This window comes from Rhipicephalus sanguineus, chromosome 4, assembly GCF_013339695.2.
Source record: "Rhipicephalus sanguineus isolate Rsan-2018 chromosome 4, BIME_Rsan_1.4, whole genome shotgun sequence".
NCBI classification, from domain to species: domain Eukaryota; kingdom Metazoa; phylum Arthropoda; class Arachnida; order Ixodida; family Ixodidae; genus Rhipicephalus; species Rhipicephalus sanguineus.
This window is the reverse complement of record NC_051179.1, coordinates 154,450,293-154,459,075: the sequence shown is the minus strand read 5'-3', so window position 1 is coordinate 154,459,075 and position 8,783 is coordinate 154,450,293. Positions and strand designations below refer to the sequence as shown.

Here is an 8,783-nt window from a genome sequence, read left to right as displayed (position 1 = left end):
TCGTTTTTGTTTCTCTCTCTCTTTCTTTGTACTCATTCTCTTTGCCATCCGAGTTATATTGCCTCCCACGCCGTACAATTCGACGCAGCGGGAGAGCGCGCGCCGGGCGCACGTGTACGGGGAGCGAAGCAGGGGTGCTGCCCCCGATGTGTCCACCTAGTGGACATGTCCATTCCGGCGTAGCGCATTCAGTTATTCGAAAAAGCGGCTAGCTGCCACTTCATCGCGCTCTTGACCACGTCGAAGCACCGAACCCGCCAGCACATCCCCAGCGTAAGAAAAAACAAAGTGGACGAAATGCACAGTGACGGGACACTTAAACAAACTTGACAAGTCAGAACAAGGCGTATGAACGTGTCCCAGATGTTTGAGAACGATGCAGGGAATGCGTACCGACCTTCACAGGTGCGTTAGACGGGCGGCTGCATTAAACCTAATTCGAGGGCTAAGGTTATAAGATTTCATGCACGGCCTCCGACATGTGCGCCCAGAAGCGGATCTCTGGAGGCTGCGTTCGCTGCGTTGAAGCGCTTTCCGTCCCCCTCATTTGTGTCGAGAGTCGTGAAAGCCTTGTGACGTCAAGATAACGTTGCGGAAGAAGGACGAGAAACGGGCGACACGCTGCTCGCCCAGCTCCAGCCAATCGGCGGCGGCCGACACGGATAGTCCACCAGGTGGACAAATCTAGAATAACTCCCCAGAAGATGAAGGAGAGGACGAAGAGCGCGCGCCGTTCATGACGATGCTAACGTCTCGTGGGGTATCCACGGAGTTTCACCGAGCTTACAGAGCTACGCTGTCAAAATACTAAAATGCTTATAAGCATTAGCTAACATCATTACACAAGTGAATACATTACATGCAAGACATGACTAAGGTTAGAAATGAGTCCGCCTGGGTGGAACAATGGTTACGGTGCTCGGCTGCTCACCCAAAAGTCTCGGGTTCGATCCCGGCCGTAGCGGCTGTATTTCAGACGGAGGCGTAATGCTAGAGGCCCGTGTACTGCGCGATGCCAGCGCACGCTAACACCAGGTCGTAGAAATTTCCGGAGCCCTCCACTACGGCGTGTCTCAAAATCATACCGTGATTTTAACGCGTAAAACACCAAATATTATTATTAGCAAGGGTAAAAATGAGTTTTTTGGCACGGAATATTGTAGTCTTGCGCAACTGTTGCACACCTTCCTGTAGTTCTGGCGGTATGCCATTTCATATTACAGACACAACGTGCGACTACGGCTAACCTTTTTTTTTTCTTATGTTACAGTTCTTCCACGAACAGTATATTTCGGGACACGAGCGTCCACTACGAAAGCCAAACGATGTGGCCCGCGCGAGTCGCGATCTGTGGAATCTCGATCGCGTTCTGTGTGATCGCGCGCGCGGCAAGCGCGTCTCAAGGTCTGTCCTCGACGGAGGACGAAGGCGGCAAGAGAGGCGGCCCTTCCGAAGGTGCGACGTCGTCCTTACTCCGGGGCCTCGTGGCCAGCGTGGTTCCCGTGCTGCAGCGGTCCTTCGCTCGTGCCAACGTGTCCGCATTGTGCACGGAAGCGCTCATGGACTTCTCCAGGAGGATACTCAGGATGGACATCGCAGCCTGGAGGTGTAAGCATGCATACGAAACTATTAGCCAATGATGAGAGGTATAATACATATATACTCTGTTTAACACATGAGCTTGCGTGTGTCTCGTGGTCGGTTTTTGTCGTTGTGAACGCTCGCACGAGTCGAGCGCGAGCCTCCGCGTGACGCGTCGCGTCAAGCTGCAAATAAAATACTCCCCTCCACCCCCCCCCCCAAAAAAAAAAAACCATAAAACGCTAAGCGATCCAGCCGTATAACGACAGCTGTATAAGAGGTTTTGTTATTTGTAGAGCGCTGAGCCTGTTCGATTATTACTCAGCCTAAAAATTACAGCATATCCACGGGTGAATGATGAAGAGCTTGGGCGAAGCTCCTGAAGCAATCATGGTCTCGGGATTCGCTTCTCGTTGAGCCCGTTTCGCAGCGGCGTCCTTGGCGCGCACCGTCACGGGATCCGCCTGGCTGCCGCCGAGCGAGCGCCCGCCGCTGCGCATCGTCCATGCTTCGCCAATGATCCGACACGTACGGTGACGATCCAGGAGAATGAGAGAGGCGCTCGCTCCCCGCGCATCTCCGCGCAGCCCGCGCAGCAGCCAATCGGAGAGCAGCGGCACTTCCAGCGCCATCTAGTGTCGATTCACACAAGCGCCATATTGCACACAATTATATTGGCCCAACGCCAACTAGGAAATGAGATGAGAAATGGTGATGACGACACAGATTGTGTATAGCGCCATCTAGAATATCGTCCCTGAACTGCAGTTTGTACGTGGATGGATGGATGGATGCTATGAGCGTCCCCTTTATAAAGGGGCGGTGACATGTCTGCCACCATGCTCGAAGAAAAAAGAAAAAAAACGTCCTTGTTTCATGCTGGCCTAATAACTTATCTACATTGATTAAAGCTATGTTATTATACCAAAAAATTATAAATTCACGGTCTATCTCTCTGCCTCTTAAGGCAGAATGACCTTATTTTTTCCCCCATTATTTATTTTTGTACTTTATTTCTACTTTTCTGCCACCAATACTCTAACCGTATCTTACTTATTTCTGTCGCGGACATGTTCAGCTTTCCATTGTTGTCCCTAAAACCCAAGGCTTCCTGTAGACTCATGCCCACACGTATACCTGGGTGAATATCGCCACATTCAATCAGTACATGTTCCATCGTTTCCTTAGTTCCCCCGCAGCATGTACATTGTTCTTCGTTACTGAATCTCGCTTTATAACTACGCGTTCTAAGGCAGCCCGACCTTGCTTCAAACAGTAAAGCGCTTCCCCTTGAATTATCATAAAACCTTTCCCTCCTTATTTCGTTTTTTCCATTTCGGTAGTTACTCAGAGCCGGCTTCTTTTCCATCGCTGTCATCCAATACGTCCTCTCCGCCTCTCTGACCTTCCGCTTAATGCTCCTTGTTGCCATATCGCCCGCACTGCTAGCCGTATATTTACTGGTGAGCCTCCTAGTTCTTTTTCTCCACTGCGTGTCAACGCTTTTTCTATACAAATACCTGAAAACCTTCTCTGCCCATCTACTCTTCTCCATTTTCCTCAGCCTCTCTTCGAATCTCATTTTGCTCTGAGCTTCCCTGACTTCAAAGCCTGTCCATCCCATATCACCCTTTACAGCCTCATTTGTCGTCTTCCCGTGAGCGCCCAACGCGAGGCGGCCCGCCGTCCTTTGATTTACATCCATTCCTGATTGTACCTCACACTTCATGCACACCACTGAGTTCCCAAATGTAAGCCCCGGGACCACCACACCCTTCCACAGCCCTCGAAGCACCTCGTAACAATAGAAATTGTATTGTATCTCCATAAAGCTCTGTGCTTCATAATTGCAGCATTCCTCTTTCCCTTTGCTACCGATGGTTTCTCTTGTACCTCCATATATCTATCCCCCCTCATTTACCCATACTCCGAGGTACTTGTACTCAGTACGCACGTAGTGAGTACTTGTACTCACTACGTACTTCTATGAGACAGCGCCATCTATTGCATCATACGGGAGATCCGTTAACGCCGGACAACGGAGACGTGACAAGGTTAGACTAAGAGGAGCTACGCCCTTAAAACGAAAAGAAAAAAACGTCTATTCTAGGTGGTGAATACATTGAACTATTTTATAATGCCAACGCGTATACTGCTAGAAGTCTCGCTAGCCTTCACGGCGTTGCACCTGATGTGTGAAACGAAGTACAGTCGTTTACGGCCTAAGAATAAATGCAAGCTCTGTCCCCAGTACTTCGATGTGCCTGTCATTCAGTGAGTCGTTCTAGGTGGTTTTCTTTCTAACCATGAGTACTTTTTCGCTGGCAATGTAAACACTGCGCATATTAGGAAACAAAAGTTCGTCGTGCATACTTAAAACAGTAAGTGTGCCTGACCAGTGATGTCGGAATGTTTGCTGAAATTGGGCAAGAAGTTTATGTTTCCGACCGGAAACCAGCGACACGAACATGTGTAAGCATAAGAAAATCACCTATGTGATATACGGGGGAAGGTGCTTGACGTCACGGAAATGAGCAAGTGCGATTGGATAGGGCGTCTATGCAAAGTTTCTCTGGGTGGGACGGCAATGGCTGTGGGTGGAGCTTAAATTTAATCTTAGGTTTTAGGGTGGGCGGGGGGGGGGGGGGGGGTGAGGCGTGCTGACAGAAAAATTTTGCAAACTCGGTCATATGACTGACTCTGAATAAACAAAATCACGCCATATCTACGAAGTGAATGATGATTGAGGAGCTGGCTCGGAGAAGATCGGGAAAACCAGTGAATCTTCCGTACAAGTCTTCTACCATCATATGAAGACGTGACACACGTTGTTATATACATATATACACAATGTTTTATTAATTTACAATTTTGATTAACTATATACACAATTTACAATTATATACACATTGATGAAGTATATATACAAGAAGTATCTAAGAGCGTCTGATTCTCCATTGTCGATACTTGCAGACGCAACGCTCCTAATGTGCTTTCAATTTGAAAACTGCCTTCGAGACGCGCACGACAAAGTGGCCCTAAAAATAGCTGTCCGACGCTCGCCTGGCTGTCGACCGCGTTCCCCGCTCGCCCTGTTCTCGTCCAGGCTAGAGGGAAGACACGACGCGCGTAGCGTTCCCCATTGCGTTCCACGACGCTTTCAATGGATGGATGCAGGTTACGGCGCGGGACTTCGCCCCAGCTTAAGAACCTGGCGAGCCAGCTCCTAACACATTGTTGCGATCTTCAGTCTTTTTGAGAGATTGTCTGCCGCGTGTTATTATCTATGCTCATATTTCGTTTCTTTGTCATTTATTTAGTTTTATTCTTAAATTTTATTCTGTTTTTATTTTTTCATTTTTGTTTGTTTACTTCTTTTTCTTTCCTTGGTGCTTATTTCGGACAGAAATAACCAGATATGGCACCATGTTTATTTTATTTATTCAGGACATACTGCCCATCCCATTAGGGATTATTGCAGGACGGACAGAAGTTTAGTAACACGGTAAAGTAGTAAATATAGTAACGTGACAGATCGAAAAAGAAAAACCAAGAGAATTATGCGAACTATCAATACAGACTTTTTGAACAACTAACAATCTGTATAAAATTGAGCGTTATAAAATAAAAGTGATGTAAACTCTAGTGGTACTAGAAGCCTTCCAGTGAGCGCTAACAATACATAATACGTACAATGTAAAGATACGCGCAATGTGTGTAACTTATAATTGTGAATCCTGCGAGTAATATTTAAGTAGGTGCAAACAGTTATTTCAGGGAACAGCTCAGAAAACGACGGGGCATACAAAAGAAGGCGCACTCATCTATGCGCGTCTTCTGTATATTGCCACGCTCGAAATAGACAGAGAACGAAGACGATGTGCGCGCAGTCTCGTGAAAAGGGACACTGACCAAAGAAGACGACGTGCATTTGTTTATGTCCTTGCTCTTGGCTGCTGCATAAAAAACACGCCGTCGGTTCTCGGACTCAACGTCTCGGTGGTCTGCTTACGTTGAACCGCGACACTGGTGGAGGTGCTGGACTGCAAGCCTGCCGATGCTCTACACCCCATCTGGGAGCCTGTCGACTTACGATGAATAGTACCGCTGAGCACCAACACATGATCTAAAAGCGCGGCCGTGAATGCGGTTGCGCGATCTGTTATAACGATCGACGGCGCACCGTGTCTCAGCACAATGTTCTCTATGAAGAATCGGGCCACCTCCTCTGCTGTGCCTCTCTGGATGGCTTTTGTCTCGGCGTAGCGGGTAAGGTAGTCGGTCGCCACTATAACCCAGCGGTTACCAGCACTAGAGGTGGGAAGTGGGCCCAAAAGGTCCATTCCGATCTGGTCAAATGGCGTTGGCGGGATCTGGACAGGGTGTAACAAACCGGCTGGTTTAGTCGGAGGTGACTTGCGCCGCTGGCAATCGAGGCAGGTCCGAACATGATGCTTCACGGCAGCGGTGAGTCTAGGCCAGTAATACCTCTCCCGAACTCTGCCCAGTGTGCGCGTGTAGCCTAAATGTCCAGCTGTGACCTCGTTGTGGCACGCTTGCAATACATCAGAACGAAGAGCGGCAGGGACGACAAGCAGGTAGGTGGACCCGTCTGACGAGAAGTTCATTTTGTAAAGGACATTGTTTCGCAGACAGAACGACGATAGTCCTCTTGCAAAGGCTTTGGGTGCGTTCTGGCTTCGTCCTTCTAAATAATTAATCAAGCCAAGTAGCTCAGGATCGTCATGCTGGTGATCTGCGATGGTTGACGTATCGAGGATTCCGAGGAATGCCGTCTCTTCTTCAAGGGAAGCAGCCGACTCTATCGGTGATCGAGACAGGCAGTCGGCGTCCGTGTGTCGTTTTCCCGACTTGTACACCATCGTTATATCAAATTCCTGTAGTCTAAGGCTCCAGCGTGCCAATCGCCCGGAAGGATCTTTCAGACTTGTTAACCAACACAACGAATGGTGGTCACTGATAACCTTGAATGGGCGGCCGTACAAGTATGGGCGAAATTTCATAACTGCCCACACCACGGCGAGGCATTCCTTTTCAGTTGTCGAGTAATTTGCTTCTGTGCGTGACAGAGTTCTGCTTGCGTAAGCGATCACTCTTTCCTCGTCGTCCTGGCGCTGCACAAGCACAGCTCCGAGGCCAACATTGCTGGCGTCAGTATGGAGCACTGTAGGGGCTGTCTCATCAAAATGGGCAAGCACGGGGGTCGTGTGTAGACGTTGCCGCAAGTCATTGAAAGCAGCTTCCTGGTCGTCGCCCCAAACAAATGCAACGTCATCCCTCGTGAGGCGAGTTAAAGGCGACGCAATGCGCGCAAAATCTGGAATAAACCGCCGATAATATGCGCAGAGACCCAATATCCTCTCGCTTTCTGCACTGTTCCTTGAAATTTGCGTGCGTCTTCTTCCGCATGTCCTGTCGTTTTTCATGCGCTCTTCCTTGAAATGTGTGCAACCAACAAGCCCAACTATGCGCACTTTGGACAAAGAGTTAGCGCCGAGTTTTTATTTGGTAATAGCGGCATAGGTACAGGCGTCGATATAGACCCTCATGGCTAGCGGGAAAAAAAGTGTATTTAAAGCAAAATTAGTACGAAAGCGATGTTCTTTTAGGATATACGAATACCTCTGTCGAGAAGTTATTGTGTATATAGCGTACTTATATAGACTTAACTGAGCTGCAAATTTCAACATTGTTTCTGTATGCGGGTGAAGGAAGGCAGGAAAGGCATTGCCTTCAAGAAGAAACAGAAATATATTGGAAGAGGAGAAAGAGAGTGAGAGAGAGAATTGACATCAAGCAATGTTACCGCGTGCACTGAACAGCCCCATGGAAGGCGGTACTGTCAAAGCGAGGGCCAGTACTCCTCACAAACATGAGCAGCGCGCGAATTAGAGCTTCTGCTTGAAGTTTCTTCGGGCGCAATGTCTTAGAACTTGCATGCCCTTCATACTCTCAATTCATATCACTTCGCGACTCAATCAAATATAATTAACTTTAATTCACCTTAACTCACATTTGATTCACCTGATGCGCTAATTATCGCTTCTAGTTACTTGGCATGCCCTCGAAGCATTCCGCACTTCTCCTGGTGTTGCACTATACTTCGGGATCGGCCCACCTGACGTTTGGTATCATTCGCGTTCACGCCGCCGGACGCCAGATATTAAGCCTCGAGTGTCTAGTTGCGCGGGCCCTTGAGTAAAACACGGCAGGCAAGTGAAGTGGTACAAAGAGACCCACGTGACCTGCGTCACTGAATGACGCCGTGCTGTGACGTCATCAGGTAATCACATATCTTCAAAGGTTGTGACGTCATTATGACGTCGTGAGGTGATATCATGATGTGACGTCACCAGTTGACAACGTTGCGTGGTTAAAGGTGGGACGAAGCTGGACGAAGTGCAACACTGTGAGGTGCAGAAAACTTCGGGGGAGGGAAGAGGCGGGGGGGGGGGGATGAATGCAAACGACTCAGAGCGGTAAAGGTCATTTAGTGCGTGCTTCTTACACTGCGGCTCATGATGTCTTGCAAGAGGTCTGGCCACCGATTGTATCACTTAATGCGTCACCAAGTGTTAAGCGGGCTTTCGCCTTGAACTGTTGCAGACAGCGTCAAGAGCTGCAGATTTTTTTTTACTCATGAGCCATATAAGGCTTTCGCCCTAATAATCCAGCCCAACTACAGTGGCACAGCACGGTGCCCCGTGCCTCCAGGCATGTTTACAGCGAGCGATGTTCTACGTCAGATGGGGACTGCTACGCAACAAAACGGAAGCCATGTGGAGTAAAGAAGTTACGCAATTTGTATATTCATTTCTAGTTTGTAAACAAGAACATTTCAATATTCGACACTGCCTTATTAAAAAGTATATGTAAGAAAGGAAACTAAAACGATATATTTTTTTATAAGAACCAAATCGATGAGGACTAAAGTTCGAAACCTAACACAGCCTGTGCGTATCCTCGACCAATAAACCAAGACCATTTTCAGGACAAGGAAATGAAGGCCACCGTCTGGCTGGTCTGGCAGCGATCACTGATCATCCTTTCGTTCCTGGGCATTATCTGTAATTCACCTGTTTAAAGGTTGCCTAGGGAGGATACCACCGCGGAGTTGGAGATTGCCAAATATGAGGAAAGCCGCACCTGCTCGGGTAAGGCCTAATCGGGAAAGGAAAACT

At 48.3% G+C, this 8,783-nt stretch overlaps 1 pseudogene; it reads left to right on the top strand.

Annotated features, from left to right (window-relative positions):
- Positions 1-1,325: 1,325 nt before the first annotated feature.
- LOC119391764 (nose resistant to fluoxetine protein 6-like) overlaps positions 1,326-8,783 on the top strand; it is a 35,849-nt pseudogene continuing 28,391 nt past the window's right edge.